This window comes from Nerophis ophidion, linkage group LG01, assembly GCF_033978795.1.
Source record: "Nerophis ophidion isolate RoL-2023_Sa linkage group LG01, RoL_Noph_v1.0, whole genome shotgun sequence".
NCBI lineage: Eukaryota > Metazoa > Chordata > Actinopteri > Syngnathiformes > Syngnathidae > Nerophis > Nerophis ophidion.
Window position 1 is genome coordinate 71,880,476 of NC_084611.1, and position 18,179 is coordinate 71,898,654.

The window sequence follows — 18,179 nt, forward strand, 5'->3', positions numbered from 1 at the left end:
TATGCAGCTTCTTTGGTTTATACAACCTTTATCTTAACTAGATAAGAAACCCATTGAATTCAAGATCTTTTTCATGAGGGTGACCTGGCCAAAAGCTCAGCAGCACGTTTCAGAAAAGTAATAAGTTAAGACATACATTTTAAAATGCATAAAAGGGAACTGTAAAATTGAAAATGTAATGAGTAATTTAACATTTTAATTGACTTTGTACAATATATCATTGTAAATATTAGTTCCCCAAAAGGAAATTCAATCAATTTAGAAAGTGTGGAGGTCTTTCTCCCGTGGGTTCACCTGATGCTGACAAATCCTCCCACAGCCTGGATGTCTGGTGTTAAAAAATGTCTTCTTTTATTGGCAGCGCACACACGCTAGGACAGCGCGCAACTTTTCAGTCTCTCAGGCAATGTCCATTGTGCGCTTCCTCGCTCACTCCAACTCCAACTCCAACAAATGTGTCTCGCCCGCCTGCTCCTAATATGCATGGCAGGTGATTGGATGATCTTCCCAGCTGGGTAATCCAATCACCTGCCAGCTGCGCTTCGAGGCCGGTCCTTACACACTCCGCTCCGAGGCAAGCCCGCAGACCACGCCCGCCCTCCACAAAAGGTAATCTGCCCAAAATTGCATCTGTTTGTTAGATTATTTGCACCAGCTATCTATTGTAGACACAGTCCTAGTAGATCACACGCAACACCCCCACTAATAGTACACACAATTTTATAGTTTGCACACACTGTTTACAGTCAAATACTAATATATTACACATAGTCTTATATTCAGGTCAAATCCGGTTTTAGAAAGAGTTGTCATTTTGATACAGTGCAGCTCCACACCCCAAAGGACCTTTTTGAAAGGAGAATGTGGTTGTGCATGGGGAGAGGGATGTCTGGCCTTCTCTGCTTAGGTTACTGCCTTTGTGAACCGACCTCGGATAAGTGGAAGAAAATCAGAGGTGGGTAGAGTAGCCAGAAATTGTACTCAAGTAAGAGTACTGATACTATAGAGATTTATTACTCAAGTAAAAGTAAGGAGTAGTCACCGAAATATTTACTTGAGTAAAAGTAAAAAGTATGTTGTGAAAAAACTACTCAAGTACTGAGTAACTGATGAGTAACCTGATTACGGCAACAAATAATGCACAAAAACATAAAAATAGCAATGAGCAAATTCAGAGCCAGTAATATCTCTTAAGCAACTAAAACAATAATATATACTAAATAATAGTACATTAAAATAAAATTTAAAAAATGGCACATTGAGCCACAATAACTTAACAGCACCATAGGCTCAGTAGGCATTGATTGATTGATTGATTGATTGATTGATTGATTGATTGATTGATTGATTGATTGATTGATTGATTGAATGATTGATTGATTGATTGATTGATTAAAACTTGTATTAGTAGATTGCACAGTACAGTACATATTCCGTACAATTGACCACTAAATGGTAACAACCCAATAAGTTTTTCAACGTTTATCAATACTTAGTAAATGACCAAGTCGAGGTGATCTACCTCATATATACATATACATACACACACATATCATTTATACACACACATATCATACATACACACACATATCATATATATATATATATGTATGTATATATATATATATATATATATATATATGTATATATATGGGCTTCACGGTGGCAGAGGGGTTAGTGCGTCTGCCTCACAATACGAAGTTCCTGCAGTCCTGGGTTCAAATCCAGGCTCGGGATCTTTCTGTGTGGAGTTTGCATGTTCTCCCCGTGAATGCGTGGGTTCCCTCCGGGTACTCCGGCTTCCTCCCACTTCCAAAGACATGCACCTGGGGATAGATTGATTGGCAACACTAAATTGGCCCTAGTGTGTGAAAGTGAGTGTGAATGTTGTCTGTCTATCTGTGTTGGCCCTGCGATGAGGTGGCGACTTATCCAGGGTGTACCCCGCCTTCCGCCCGATTGTAGCTGAGATAGGCGCCAGCGCCCCCCGCGACCCCGAAAGGGAATAAGCGGTAGAAAATGGATGGATGGATGGATGTATATATATATATATATATACACACATACATTTATATATACAGTATATAATTTATATTTATTTATTTTGCCGTTTTTGTTCACATGTTGAAGGTGTTTTAATGAATATACATGCATGTTTAACATATAGATTCTTATCTTTCATGAAGACAGGAATATAAGTTGGTGTATTACCTGATTCTGATGACTTGCATTGATTGGAATCAGACGTCCACGTTTACAAATGGAGGAGAAAAAAAAGTTCCTCTTTTCTGTCTAATACCACATGAAAGTCGTTGGTTTTTGGCATCTTATCTGTCAAGCTTCCATATTCGTTTTTATACACTTTACAAAAAATACATTGGCGGCAAACTCCGTACCTTGCTAGCTTGTTTGCGCTGGGTTTCGGAGACTCCTATTTTATTAGCGCAGGCGGGATGGAGCGGCACTTTTATTGTGAAGACAGGAACCGTGCGATCAGTCTTTAGGTTTTTGACGGGAAGTACGGTTGAAATAAAAAGTGTCTTTTTTCCTTTACACTTTTGATTGATTGATTGAAACTTTTATTAGTAGATTGCACAGTACGGTACATATTCCGTACAATTGACCACTAAATGGTAACACCCCAATATGTTTTTCAACTTGTTTACGTCGGGTCATGTGACCGCCTGGCTCTGTTTGATTGGTCCAACGTCACCAGTGACTGCATGTGATTGGTGAAACGCAGGCATGCGTAAATTCTACTTTGAAGCTTTGGCATTAACCAAAACAAACATTAATAGATCGATAAAAAAAGTAGCGAGCTGAATGTAGATAAATGGAACGGAGTAAAAGTAGTGTTTCTTCTCTATAAATGTACTCAAGTAAAAGTATGTTGCATAAAAACTACTCGTAGAAGTACAATTTATCCCAAAAGTTACTCAAGTAAATGTAACGGAGTAAATGTAGCGCGTTACTACCCACCTCTGAAGAAGATGGGTGCACTGATGGATGGATTGTCCAGGAGTACCTAATAAAAGGTCCGCTGAGGGAATACTTCTTTAACACTGTGCAGTACATATCCATGCAGTGTGTGAAGATCTCTCTTCGTGCCACACAAAGCACACACCCAGGAAGGCAGGTTCGACATTCAAAGGAATGTTTCAGGACAGAATGTGTTAGAAAGGAGGAGCGGAATAGAGAACGCACAGAAGAGATGATCAAAAACAAAAGAGATGAGAGAGAGCGACCACGTCATGATGCAGACATCCACAGAGCCCTCAGAAGAAGAGAAGGTGAAAGCTAGCAAACTCAGCAGTCAAAAGTAATAATAGGAAGATAAAAAACTAAAAGTTGAGGGGGAAACTACTCCAGTTTCAAAGGGAAACCTAAGTGGAACAAAAGAATGGGGAGCCGGTAACCGGATTTTTGAAAAATGAAAAAAAAAAAGTGCTTTCACTTTAGATTCCAACATGATCAGATACCACAACACCCATATATCTGACATCATAGAACTGTAAAATCATATTCTCATCAAAAGCCTAGAAGCAACATTCAGTATTCTGATCTCTAATGTATTCAAACAGCGGACAGTTCCCCACTTACACAGAAAAAAAATTAGTTTACGCTTATCTTCATGATGACAACTGCAGAACTGTCGCCCCCTAACCCGATCAATGGTTCTTACTGTTGAGAAGGCAGGATTACAAAGCACAGGGAACCTGAACACCGGAGATAGGAGTGAATGAATGTTGCCAATTTAAATACCTGCTTGCATTCTGGTCCTTAAGTTGTTCTTAGTCAATTCCTCTTTTCAGTTTATCACCAGGTGTAAGTTTGTTTTATTTTTTATGTTTATACATCTTGTCTTGTTTAGAGTTTCATTTCCCATAGGGAACGTTGCCTGCTCTGTGGTTTTGTACTTCTTTTTTTTTACTACACCATAACCATCACTTTCTTTCTTGCTATTTTGCAAAAGCAGGTACTATTTGTGCTGTAGTACCTGGTCAGTCCTGGTTTCATGCCAAACTGATACCACATGGGTGACGTAAACCAGTGGTTCTCAAAAGGGGGTACACGTACCCCTGGGGGTATTTGAAGGTATGCCAAGGGGTACGTGACATTTCTTTGAAATATTCTAAAAATAGCAACAATTCAAAAATCCTTTATAAACATATTTATTGAATAATAGTTCAACAAAATATGAATGTAAATTCATAAACTGTGAAAAGAAATGCAACAATGCAATATTCAGTGTTGACAGCTAGATTTTTTGTGGACATTGATGTTAAAGATTTCGTTTTTTCTGAAGAAATCTTTAGAATTAAGTTCATGAATCCAGATGGATCTCTATTACAATCCCCAAAGAGGGCACTTTAAGTTGATGATTACTTCTATGTGTAGAAATCTTTATTTATAATTGAATCACTTGTTTATTTTTCAACAAGTTTTTAGTTATTTTTATATCTTTTTTCCAAATAGTTCAAGAAAGACCACTACAAATGAGCAATATTTTGGACTGTTATACAATTTAATAATACAGAAAGTGATGACATAGTAATGTGTTTTACTTCTTTATCTCTATTTATTTTTTCAACCAAAAATGCTTTGCTCTGATTAGGGGGTACTTGAATTAAAAAAATGTTCACTGAAAAAAGGTTGAGAACCACTGACGTAAACCACTGCTGATCACTTTGATTGAGCAAAATTGTAGCAATTAAGGACGGAAATAACTGAAATAATGCTACGGATGCTAATGTAAGCTCTCGCCTCAGTTCTTGATGCTGCAGTATTTCGCCACATATTCTCGCAGCAGTCGTGTTTTGCTGCCCTCAGTCTCTTCTTGGAGGAAATTTGTCTCCTTTCTCACAACCCTTAAGGCTTAATCTCCTCAACATACTTGCCAACCCTCCCGAATTTTTCGGGAGACTCCCGAAATTCAGCGCCTCTCCTGAAAACCTCCCGGGACAAATTTTCTCCCGAAAATCTCCCGAAATTCAGGCGGAGCTGGAGGCCACGCCCCCATAGCTCCATGAGGACCTGAGTGACGTGTCTGAGAGCGTCTGCCCATTGACGTTATAACTGTAGAATGATCGAGGGCGACTTCTTGGTTTCTCATGTGGGTTTATTTTTAGGCAGTTTCATTAACGTCCTCCCAGCGCAGTAACTACACACAACAACAGCAGTCACGTTTACGTCTACCACTCTACCGTAGGGCAGTTCGTCTGCCGTAAACAGCATGAGGAAAATACTGCCATCTACTGTATATGATGCACCACAACACCTCCAGGCAACTCCAACCCTTTAATCCTCCTACATTCACATCCCATGTCCCCGGATTGTAAATAACCTAATGTAAATAATCAAATGTATTTCTAATGTATATACTTGTTTGTATGCTATCTGAACTCACTTTGTTCTCTGCTGGCTGTACATATCCTACTAAGTCACACCTACACTGTTTCAATGTCCATTTCTCTGTTGATGCAATTGTTGATGACTGAAGTACTGATATCAATCAAAGCTCCTCATCCCACCCTCCAGATTGTAAATAATTCAATGTATATACTATGATGATTAACTTGTGTGATGACTGTATTATGCTGATAGTATATATTTGTACCATTAATTGATTAACGTGGACCCCGACTTAAACAAGGTGAAAAACGTATTGCGGTGTTACCCTTTAGTGGTCAATTGTACGGAATATGTACTGAACTGTGCAATCTACTAATAAAAGTTACTACTCCCCTCTTAACCACGCCCCCAACCACGGCCCCCGCACCACCCCCCACCTCCCAAAATCGGAGGTGTCAAGGTTGGCAAGTAGGCTCCTCAATAGTTTTAATTGTGATTCAAAAAGAAGACACCCTCCCACCCGTCCGCTGCGCGCGACGCGACCTAGTACGCAAAAAATTATTTCGTTACCTCTAACCTGGAAGTGTATTCTTATATACTTAAACGTATATACTGTTTTCTCGGAGTATAAGTCGCTCTGGAGTATAAGGCGCACCTGCCGAAAATGCATAATAAAGAAGGAAAAAAAAGCATATATAAGTCGCACTGGAGTATAAGTCGCATTTTTGCGGGAAATTTATTAGATAAAACCCAACACCAAGAATAGACATTTGAAAGGCAATTTAAAATAAATAAAGAATAGTGAACAACAGGCTGAATAAGTGTACGTTATATGACGATGGCGCATAAATAACCAACAGAGAAGGTGCCTGGTATGTTAACGTAACATATTATGGTAAGAGTCATTCAAATAACTATAACATATAGAACATGCTATACGTTTACCAAACAATCTGTCACTCCTAATTGGTAAATCCCATGAAATCTTAGACGTCTAGTCTCTTAAGTGAATGAGCTAAATAATATTATTTGATATTTTACTGTAATGTGTTAATAATTTCACACATAAGTCGCTCCTGAGTATAAGTCGCAGATCAGCGGCAGCGAACAGCTGCAATCATTCGCCAGCAATCTGCACACCTGGGCTGATGATCAGAATTGCCTTCAAAAGCCTGCACAACTTGCCATCCCTCTCTGAAATATAAGCTTCTGTTGATGAAATCTTGCTCTCTCTCTTTCTCTGTGTGCGTTTCTCCCGTCGTGTCTGATTCGCTCCTGTATCTTTCTTGTCCTTCCAGCGTCTGCCCTTGTTCCTGTGTTGGCGAGCTGTGCATCTCGTCATTTTCTTGTTCCCTTGCTTCCCGGACTGCCCTTTTGGTTTCTCAACCTCCCGCTTGGACACGGACCTTCTACGCCCCGTTTAGCCCCACTTCCTGCTCGCCTCACGACACCTCGCCAAACTATGAAAAAAACTGTGATTTATAATCCAAAAAATACGGTTCTTGTTCTTATGCTTTCTGAGCTCACTATGTTCACTGCTCCCAGTACATATCCTACAAAATCAGACCTACACTGTTTCAATGTCCATTTCTCAGATGATATTATTGTTCCATCCATCATTTTCCGCTTATCCGAGGTCGGGTCGCGGGGGCAGCAGCCTAAGCAGGGAAGCCCAGACTTCCCTATCTCCAGCCACTTCGTCTAGCTCTTCCCGGGGGATCCCGAGGTGTTCCCAGGCCAGCCGGGAGACATAGTCTTCCCAACGTGTCCTGGGTCTTCCCCGTCGCCTCCTACCAGCTGGACGTGCCCTAAACACATCCCTAGGGAGGCGTCGGGTGGCATCCTGACCAGATGCCCGAACCACCTCATCTGGCTCCTCTCGATGTGGAGGAGCAGCGGCTTTACGTTGAGCTCCTCCCGGATGGCAGAGCTTCTCACCCTATCTCTAAGGGAGAGCCCCGCCACTTGGCGGAGGAAACTCATTTCGGCCGCTTGTACCCGTGATCTTATCCTTTCGGTCATGACCCAAAGCTCATGACCATAGGTGAGGATGGGAACGTAGATGGACCGGTAAATTGAGAGCTTTGCCTTTCGGCTCAGCTCCTTCTTCACCACAACGGATTGATACAACGTCCGCATTACTGAAGACGCCGCACCGATCCGCCTGTCGATCTCACGATCCACTCTTCCCCCACTCGTGAACAAGACTCCTAGGTACTTGAACTCCTCCACTTGGGGCAGGGTCTCCTCCCCAACCCGGAGATGGCACTCCACCTATTATTGTTGATGACTGAAATGCTGATAACAACCAAACCTAACATCTCCGGCTCATCCCCCTCCGCATTCCCAGATTGTAAATAATGTAAATAATTCAATGTATATACTCTGATGATTAAACTTAAACAAGTTGAAAAACTTATTAAAGTGTTACCATTTAGTGGTTAATTGTACGGAATATGTACTGTACTGTGCAATCTACTAATAAAAGTTTCAATCAATCAAAAACCCTGTGTTTCAATTTATCCTATTGCCACATTTCTCTTAACGGTAAACCTTGCTTGCCTCATCATCAGCAGCTGTTAAGACTGGCCCTTTTGTACTGAATCACACCATAACCATCATATCTTTAATGGACGTGTGATAAAGAACATTTTAAACAATCCATCTAGGGATCTAGATATCTGGTCAGAACACTCTGTCTATAGGCTGAAATTGGTGGTCCGACTTGACGGCCGCAACCACTTCTTGGCTTCACAATAGTTATGGAGTACAAAACTAGACGTTCGACATACATCGCGGACAATAACTGATAGTCTGCTTTGCCAGTCCAAAAGCATTCGCCGTTTTCCCTCGTCCATGGGAACCCGCATTCTCGTTGTCTCCCCTTCGACAAATGGACAAAGTTTTTCGCTAAATAGAATCACACCTGACCTGGACATTCAAAATTTCTCTTGTCATTCCCGTGGAAAAACACACTCGGTGACAAACATATCCCACCAGGCTGCCGTTCTTCCCGGCCTCATCCAAAACTCAACATTGCTATGTTGTCGTCTGAGGTGTGTTGTGTCCCAAATAGCTGCAATCTCGCGTTTCCTTCTTTTAAGGCAGACCTGGGCAACATGCAGCCCGTTAAGCTTTTCAATCTGGCCCGCCGGATCTTACCAAATCATTTGTTTAGATCTTTAAGATGGCAACTGTAACTGCCATTATGAAGTGCAGTGATGTTTTCAAATGAGCCTAAGTCTTGAACTATACTAAGTATTTCAATGGTTGGAATCTGCGCTTTTGCATCATATACTAGTTACTAGGGGTGTGGGAAAAAATCGATTCGAATACGTTGTGCGATTTAGAATCGATTCTTATTTTTTTCAAACATTTTTTTTATCAATCCAACAAACCACTACACAGCAATACCATAACAATGCAATCCAATTCCAAAACCAAACCTGACCCAGCAACACTCAGAACTGCAATAAACAGAGCAATTGAGAGGAGACACCAGTCTACATGTGCTTTGTGGACTTGGAGAAGGCATTCGACCGTGTCCCTAGGGAAGTCCTGTGGGCAGTGCTCAGTGAGTATGGGGTATCGGACTGTCTTATTGTGGCAGTCCGCTCCCTGTACGATCACTGTCAGAGCTTGGTCCGCATTGACGGCAGTAAGTCGGACACGTTTCCAGTGAGGGTTGGACTCTGCCAAGGCTGCCCTTTGTCACCAATTCTGTTCATAACTTTTATGGACAGAATTTCTAAGCGCAGTCAAGGCGTTGAGGGGTTCCAGTTTGGTGGCCGCGGGATTAGGTCTCTGCATTTTGCAGATGATGTGGTCCTGATGGCTTCATCTGGCCAGGATCTTCCGCTCTCACTGGATCTGTTCGCAGCCAAGTGTGAAGCGACCGGAATGAGAATCAGCACCTCCAAATCCGAGTCTATGGTTCTCTCCCGGAAAAGGGTGGAGTGCCATCTCCGGGTTGTGGAGAAGACCCTGCCCCAAGTGGAGGAGTTCAAGTACCTAGGAGTCTTGTTCACGAGTGGGGGAAGAGTGGATCGTGAGATCGACAGGCGGATCGGTGCGGCGTCTTCAGTAATGCGGACGTTGTACCGATCCGCTGTGGTGAAGAAGGAGCTGAGCCGGAAGGCAAAGCTCTCAATTTACCGGTCCATCTACGTTCCCATCCTCACCTATGGTCATGAGCTTTGGGTCATGACCGAAAGGATAAGATCACGGGTACAAGCGGCCGAAATGAGTTTCCTCCGCCGGGTGGCAGGGCTCTCCCTTAGAGATAGGGTGAGAAGCTCTGTCATCCGGGAGGAGCTCAAAGTAAAGCCGCTGCTCCTCCACATCGAGAGGAGCCAGATGAGGTGGTTCGGGCATCTGCTCAGGATGCCACCCGAACGCCTCCCTAGGGATGTGTTTAGGGCACGTCCAGCTGGTAGGAGGCCACGGGGAGGACCCAGGACACGTTGGGAAGACTATGTCACCCGGCTGGCTTGGGAACGCCTCGGGATCCCCAGGAAGAGCTAGACGAAGTGGCCGGGGAGAGGGAAGTCTGGGCCTCCCTGCTTAGGCTGCTGCCCCCGTGACCCGACCTCGGATAAGCGGAGGAAGATGGATGGACAAACATGACAAAGAACAAACCAAAATTAGTCAAAAAAAAATGATTATTATCAAGAACAGTATCAATATTAGTTATAATTTCAGCATAGCAGTGATTAAAAATCCCTCATTTACATTATCATTAGACATTTATAAAAAAAAAAAAGAACAATAGTGTCACAGTGGCTTACACTTGCATCGCATCTCATAAGCTTGTCAACATACTGTGTCTAATGTTTTCACAAAGATAAAATAAGTCATATGTTTGGTTCGTTTAATAGCTAAAACAAATTTACATTATTGCAATCAGTTGATAAAACATTGTCCTTTATAATTATAAAAGCTTTTTTTTAAGGGTTTGAATTGGGGGTTAAATCATCAAAATGATTCCTGAGCGCGGCCACCGCTGCTGCTCACTGCCCCCCTCACCTCCCAGGAGGTGTACATGGGGATGGGTCAAATGCAGAGAATAATTTCACCACACTTAGTGTGTTTGTGTGACTATCGTTAGGACTTTAACTTTTAACTTTAACTTTAATATGAGCGGATTCGCGAGATCGCGTAAAAGTCTGTGCTACCTTGCTGCACGGCAGAGCCGTAACAAAAACGATGGTGGGGATTGCCGGACTGCAGATAGCAGCTATGTTTCGCTACCTGAACAGTCCAGATACAGTCAATTCAAATCCCCGAAACAACAGTTGCACACCATCATGTTTTGATTGATTGAAACTTTTATTAGAAGTTTGCACAGTTTAGTACATATTCCGTACAATTGACCACTAAATGGAAACAACCGAATACGTTTTTCAACTTGTTTAAGTCAGGGTCCACGTCTTATCAGAGCATCTTCTGGTGCTGCAAAATGTTGTGTTCATTGTAAGAAAACACCCTCTGCTGGATGTAAATTGTAACTGCAACACTCTTTACCCCAAACAGATAGCACCGTCAAATTGTTCAAACTATCCCCATCCATCCATCCATTTTCTACCGCTTGTACCTGTCTGGGGTCGCGGGGGGGTGTTTGAGCCTATTTCAGCTGCATTCAGGCAGAAGGCAGGGTAGACCCTGGACAAGTCGTCACCTCATCGCAGGGCCAACACAGATAGACAACATTCACACACTAGGGCCAATTTAGTGTTGCCAATCAACCTATCCCCAGGTGCATGTTTGACTAGTTATTTACAACTCAAAGCAAAGGAAAAAAATCTGCAAATGTGCGGAGAGTAAATGTCGGACCGCCAACAGACCAGGATCTACGGATCTAAAGACGAGAGTAAATGTCTGACCGCCAACAGGCCAGGATCTACGGATCTAAAGACGAGAGTAAATGTCGGACCGCCAACAGGCCAGGATCTACGGATCTAAAAACAAGAGTAAATGTCAGACCGCCATCAGGCCATGATCTACGGATCTAAAGACAAGAGTAAATGTCGGACCGCCAACAGGCCAGGATCTACGGATCTAAAGACGAGAGTAAATGTCGGACCACCAACAGGCCAGGATCTACGGATCTAAAGACAAGAGTAAATGTCGGACCCCCAACAAGCCAGGATCTACGGATCTAAAGACGAGAGTAAATGTCGGACCGCCAACAGGCCAGGATCTACGGATCTAAAGGCGAGAGTAAATGTCGGACCGCCGACAGGCCAAGATCTACGGATTTAAAGACGAGAGTAAATGTCGGACCGCCAACAGGCCTGGATCTACGGATCTAAAGACGAGAGTAAATGTCGGACCGCCATCAGGCCAGGATCTACGGATCTAAAGACGAGAGTAAATGTCAGACCGCCAACAGGCCAGGATCTACGGATCTGAAGACTTAATGCTGATACTCGGTAACAGAATTCAAGTACAACCAATTGAATCATGGCTGTTTCAGAATAGGAGGTGAAGAATGCCGTCAAACTACACATCGGAAGAATTAGCCGTCGTTTGGTCCTGGCAGGGAACCTAGCGTTCTGGAATCCAAATCAATTCATGGCAGGTTGAAAGCCTTTAAACGGTTTGTAATTTTACTTGTGAACCAGAACAAAGCTTGTTCCTTGCTGCTGGAAAAGGGGTCACAAAGGCTTGTCACCCTCCACACTCAGCTGACTAGAAGGATTCATACACGTGCACAAATATGCGATACGCACGCGGCAAACAACATGGGTTAATTATTCATGCTGGTGATCTCATACATTATGTGGCCCCCTTTCCTTTGTATGACAGTCTTCCTCCTGGGAGATGCTAATTCACTACTATGTCTGTATTCACATCTCATTAGGTTTTTAACGGGTTTAACGACGACATTCTCTGAACCTATGAGGCAAGAACTTGCAATGATAATACGGGGAGATTTACAATTGCTCGCAGCTTTAGAGGGACAACTAAGGCACGCTGCAATTTGACCTGCTGTAAATCCCCACCGAATGAGAAGCACACTATTGATGTCTTATTGAATCCGTGTTGGACACCGTGTACCAATTAATCGCCGGGCGCATCGTCAAATAGAAGCCTCCTTTTTTCCTTGTAATTGTCTGGACTTTAACAACTGATGGCAACTGTAAAGCGGAAGTTTATGAAGGAGTTCAAAGGGAAAGTGCTACTTTGTGGAGCACAACCACAGTTCAGCAGAGGATTACCTATGCATGTGGGGTTTTGCTTTTTCTTTGACTTTTTGTGACAGAAGTGAAGGAACGGGGACTTTATTACATAAGACCAAGACATATTTTGGTGTTCTATTGTCAGATTATTTTGTTTATTCTATAAGGAGTATATCTCAGACTTAAGTACATAATACCTAACGGGGATAAATAATGAACTTCATATTTTCTGAAATGTAAAAACTGTTGCAATCTTTGATACTCGTGTTAATCAATGCCAAAGCATCAAGTCTTAAGGTTCATGTATTCTGGCTTGAGTTTGGATGCCTCCGTTTGCAGGGTTTTGCAATCTTGCTATGTCGTGACATGGAGCGAGGTGGACGTACTTATTAAGACATTAAGTCACAGGTTTTAAACCCAGGGCCCATAGGCCAGATCTCAGGCACTTCATTTATTGTGGCCTGTGAAAGCCTGGAAATAATGTGTGCACTTAATCTGTCTTACTAAATATATTGATTTGGTTTTTGTCACGGTCCGGGCGCGCGTCAGTGCACATTCATCTGTGGGCCGCACCAAGCGCAGCTTCGAGAGCGCGCTATGTGAACAGCTGCAATCAATCGCCGGCAATCTGCACACCTGGGGCTGATGATCGGACTTGCCTTCAAAAGCCTGCAACACCTGCCATCCCTCGTCGGAATATGACCTTCTGTTGATGAAATCTTACTCTCTATCTTTCTCTGTGTCAGTTTTTCTCGTCGTGTCTGATATGTTTCCGTATCTTTCTTGTCCTTCCAAAGTCATTTTCTTGCTCCCTTGCTTACCAGACTGCCCTTTTTGATTCTCGACCTACCGCTTGGACACGGACCTTCTACGCCCCGCTTAACCCCGAATTCCTGCTCGCCTCACGGCCTCCGAGCATCTCCTTGTCCTCCTGATCTTCCGCTTCTCACTCATCACTTTTGGTAAACACTCAGCAATTAATTCCTACACATAGTCTTAGACCATACACCCTTTGGGTTTTGTTACACGCCACTCCTTTGTTGTTTAATTAATTAATTAAATATATACATATATATATATATATATGTATATATATAATAAATACATTAAGCGATATTGCCCCCTTGTGGTTCTGTGCCGTCACAACTTCCTCCTCCAACCATAACAGTGTGTTGTTTATTTGAAAAGGATCAGCGTAGTCTTACTCGGGTTCACTCAAAACTTCACAAATTACGAAACCGTTTAAAACATTGCAAAACACAATCAAAAAATACAAAACCCAAAACTAGTGAAGTTGGCACGTTGAGTAAATCGTAGATAAAAACAGAACACAATGATTTGCAAATCCTTTTCAACCGATATTCAATTGCATAGATTGCAAAGACAGGATATTTAACGTTCGAACTGGTAAACTTTTTAATTTTTTGCAAATAATAGCTCATCTGGAATTTGATAACTGCATCATGTTTCAAAAAAGCTGGCACAAGTAGCAAAAAAGACTAAGAAAGTTGAGGAATGCTTATCATACACTTATTTGGAACACCCCACAGGTGAACAGGCAAATTAGGAACAGGATTGGGTATAAAAGCAGCTTCCATGAAATGTTCAGTCATTCACAAACAAGGATGGGGCGAGGGTCACCACTTTGTAAACAATTGCGTGAGCAAATTGTCGAATAGTTTAAGAACAACATTTCTCAATGAGCTATTGCTATTACGGTCCATAATATCATCAAAACGTACAGAGAATCTGGAGAAATCACTGCATGTAAGCATCAAGGACCAGAATCAACATCGAATGCCCGTGACCTTCGATCCCTCAGGCAGTACTGCATCAAAAAGCTACATCATTGTGTAAAGGATATCACCACATGGGCTCAGGAACACTTCAGAAAACTACTGTCAGTAACTACAGTTTGTCGCTTCATCTGTAACTGCAAATTAAAACTCTGCGATGCAAAGCTAAAGCCATTTATCAACAACACCCAGAAATTCCGCAGCCTTTGCTGGGCCTGAGTTCATCTAAGATGGACTGATGCAAAGTGGAAAAGTGTTCTGTGGTCTAACGAGTCCAAATTTCAAATTGTTTTTGGATACTGTGGACGTTGTGTCCTCTGGACCAAAGAGGAAAATTAATATCCGGACTGTTATAGGCGCACAGTTCAAAAGCCAGCATCTGGGATGGTAAGGGGGTGTGTTAGTGCCCAAGACATGGGTAACTTACACATCTGTGAAAGCACCATTAATGCTGAAAGGTACATACAGGTTTTGGAGCAACATATGTTGCCATTGAAGCAACATCTTTTTCATGGACGCCCCTGCTTATTTCTGCAAGACCATGCCAAGCCACATTCTGCACGTTACAACAGCGAGGCTTCGTAGTAAAATAGTGTGGGTACTACACTGGCCTGTTTGTAGTCCAGACCTGTCTCCCATTGAAAATGTGTGGCGCATTATAAAGCGTAAAATACCACAACGGAGACTCCGGACTGTTAAAAAACATAAGCTGTACATTAAGCAAGAATGGGAATGAATTCCACCTGAAAAGTTTCAAAATTTTAAACACAATTTATTCTCTGCTGATGATGTAGTTTGTTTTCATTTTGACAGAACAAAAATATACAATGCATGGAATTGGATATGTTTTAAACTTTAATAGTATCTGCTCATGCAACAAATATTATATTATTAGTAGAGGTGCGAATCCTTAGGCACCTCACGATTTGATCCGATTCAGATTCTTGGGGTAACGATGCGATTCAGAATTGATTCTGATTGAACACGATTTTCGATTCAAACAGATTCTTGAAATGCATTTTTTGGTACAGTAATTATAATAAACCCTTTTTAAAAACAGGCTACAAACCCCCTTTTATGATGTACAGTAGGGCAAAAAAGTATTTAGTCAGCCACCGGTTGTGCAAGTTCTCCCACTTAAAATGATGACAGAGGTCTGTAAGTTTCATCATAGGTACACTTCAACTGTGAGAGACAGAATGTGAAAAAAAATCCAGGAATTTACATTGTAGGAAGTTCAAATAATTTATTTGTAAATTATAGTGGAAAATAAGTATTTGGTCAACCATTCAAAGCTCTCACTGATGGAAGGAGGTTTTGGCTCAAAATCTCACGATACATTCGTTCTTTCCTTAACACGGATCAATCGTCTTGTCCCCTTAGCAGAAAAAAAGCCTCAAAGCATGATGTTTCCACCCCCATGTTTCACAGTAGGTTTGGTGTTCTTGGGATGCAACTCAGTATTCTTCTTCCTCCAAACACGACCAATTGAGTTTATACCAAAATGGATACATGGATGATACAGCAGAGGATTGGGAGAATGTCATGTGGTCAGATGAAACCAAATTAGAACTTTTTGGTTGACCAAATACTTATTTTTCACCATAATTTACAAATAAATTCTTTAAAATTCCTACAATGTGAATTCCTGGATTGTTTTTTTCACATTCTGTCTCTCACAGTTGAAGTGTACCTATGATGAAAATTACAGACCTCTGTCATCATTTTAAGTGGGAGAACTTGCACAATTGGTGGCTGACTAAATACTTTTTTGCCCCACTGTATGATGTATGGCCTGAAAATGTATTTTTTAAAATTGAAACTTGACATTTACTGTATTATTTTTAAAAGTGATTTTTGAAAAGTATTATTCAATTTAGAATGTAAATAAATAACAGTTGCGATTCGGATGTGAATTATTTTTTTTTTTTTTGTCCTGTCCAGCTACTCAGGCAAACCATATTGTTGATGTAGATGTGCATATTTGCTGTACTGATTTACTTTACAAAAAATAAGTGTGGGATACTATTCTTGTTGCCTTATTTGTACTGGACTTTATGAAATGACATCCATCCATCCATTTCCTACCGCTGGACCCAATCGCAGCTGCATTCGGGCGGAAGGTGGGGTACTACGCAGTCACGGGGAAAACATGCAAACTCCACACAGAAAAATCCCAGGATCGAACCCAGGACCTTCGTATTCGTCCCCTTTATTAAAAGGATTTGTATTTTTGTTTGGGGCAGCCGGAGCGAAGCAGGAGGGGATAGAAAATGAAAAAAAAAGTAAGACAGAGGGGGAAACTGTGGGTACATGAGGGGGATAAGACAGAGAGACAATGACAACAACGCACACAACAATAACAATAACAACAACAACCACAACAACAGAAGAACAGCATCAGCAAATACAATATAAACAAATAAAAAGAGATAGCAAAGAAACACTTAATGAAGTAAATATTAATAACGCAGAAATGACAATGAACATTATTGCGCTACAAATGGAGCAATACAAAAACTAATAGAAATAGCATTATTGATGATGAATTATAATTATTATTATTAGTATTATCAACAATAAAATTGTTTCAAATACAATATAAATATATATATATATATATATATGTAATGATAAGTAATATGATATGAAATAATACAAAAGAAAGCAAATTATTGTATACTGTAGTACAATTTGTTTGTAAAAAATCAAATAAACACTTAAACACTGCATCTGCTTGTCAACTTGACTTATGATTTCAAAACAAGTTATCCATCAATTTATATGTAAAAGAATCAATTATACAAATGCATAGGCAATTGTGCAACAATATATTTGCGGCTATTAAACATTTATATTAAGACATTTGGCCCTCTGAAGGCAGCCATAACTGGGATGTGGCCCTCAATTAAACCCAGTTTGACAGCCTTGCGTTAAGTCAGTGCTTCTCAAACATGTTACACCACCCCTTGGAAGAAGAAAATATTGTTCGCCCGCCAACTCTGCACCGTGACTATAACTGGTATAACTTGTCAATAAAATTGTTCGAACTATTCCTCTGCATAACAATGCAAGCTTATTAACATTAAAAGCCTACTGAAACCCACTACTACCCACCACGCAGTTTGATAGTTTATATATCAATGATGAAATATTAACATTGCAACACATGCCAATACGGCCCTATTAGTTTACAAAATTGCAAAATATTAAATTTCCCGGGAGTTTTTTCTTGAAAACGTCGCGGAATGATGACATGTACGCTTGACGTTACTGACTGTTAGGGAATATGAGCGCTGCACACACACACAGCTAAAAGTCGTCTGCTTTAACGGCATAATTACACAGTATTTTGGAGACCTGTGTTGCTGCATCCTTTGCAATTTGTTCAATTAATAATGGAGAAGTCAAAGTAGAAAGATGGAGTTGGGAAGCTTTAGCCTTTAGCCACACAAACACACGGTGATTCCTTGTTTAAAATTCACAGAGGTGAAACTTTACTATGGATCACAGCGAATATGGATCTCAACCGAATGTCAACCAGCAGGTTTCGGTGAGAAAATTGTGGTAAAAAGTCGCTTCTTGCCGGATATCAGCTGAGCTTGTGCCGCCCATACAGCTGCCGTCGACTTCCCTGAGACACTGCGCGTTAACACACCTGTGGACACACACCTCCGACTATCAGGTACTGTTAAACTCACTAAAACACTAACAACACAATAGAAAGAAAAGGGATTTCCCAGAATTATCCTAGTAAATGTGTCTAAAAACATCAGAATCCGTCCCAATGCAATCGCGTTTTTTTTTTCTAGTCCGTCACTATCAATATCCTCGAACACGAATCTTTCAT

General features: G+C 41.3%; 1 protein-coding gene across 2 annotated transcripts in view; it reads right to left on the reverse strand.

Moving 5' to 3' along the window:
- The window catches only part of LOC133559004 (phospholipid phosphatase-related protein type 5-like), a 195,511-nt gene that overhangs the window by 167,116 nt on the left and 10,216 nt on the right, over positions 1 to 18,179 (reverse strand). The window lies entirely within an intron of this gene.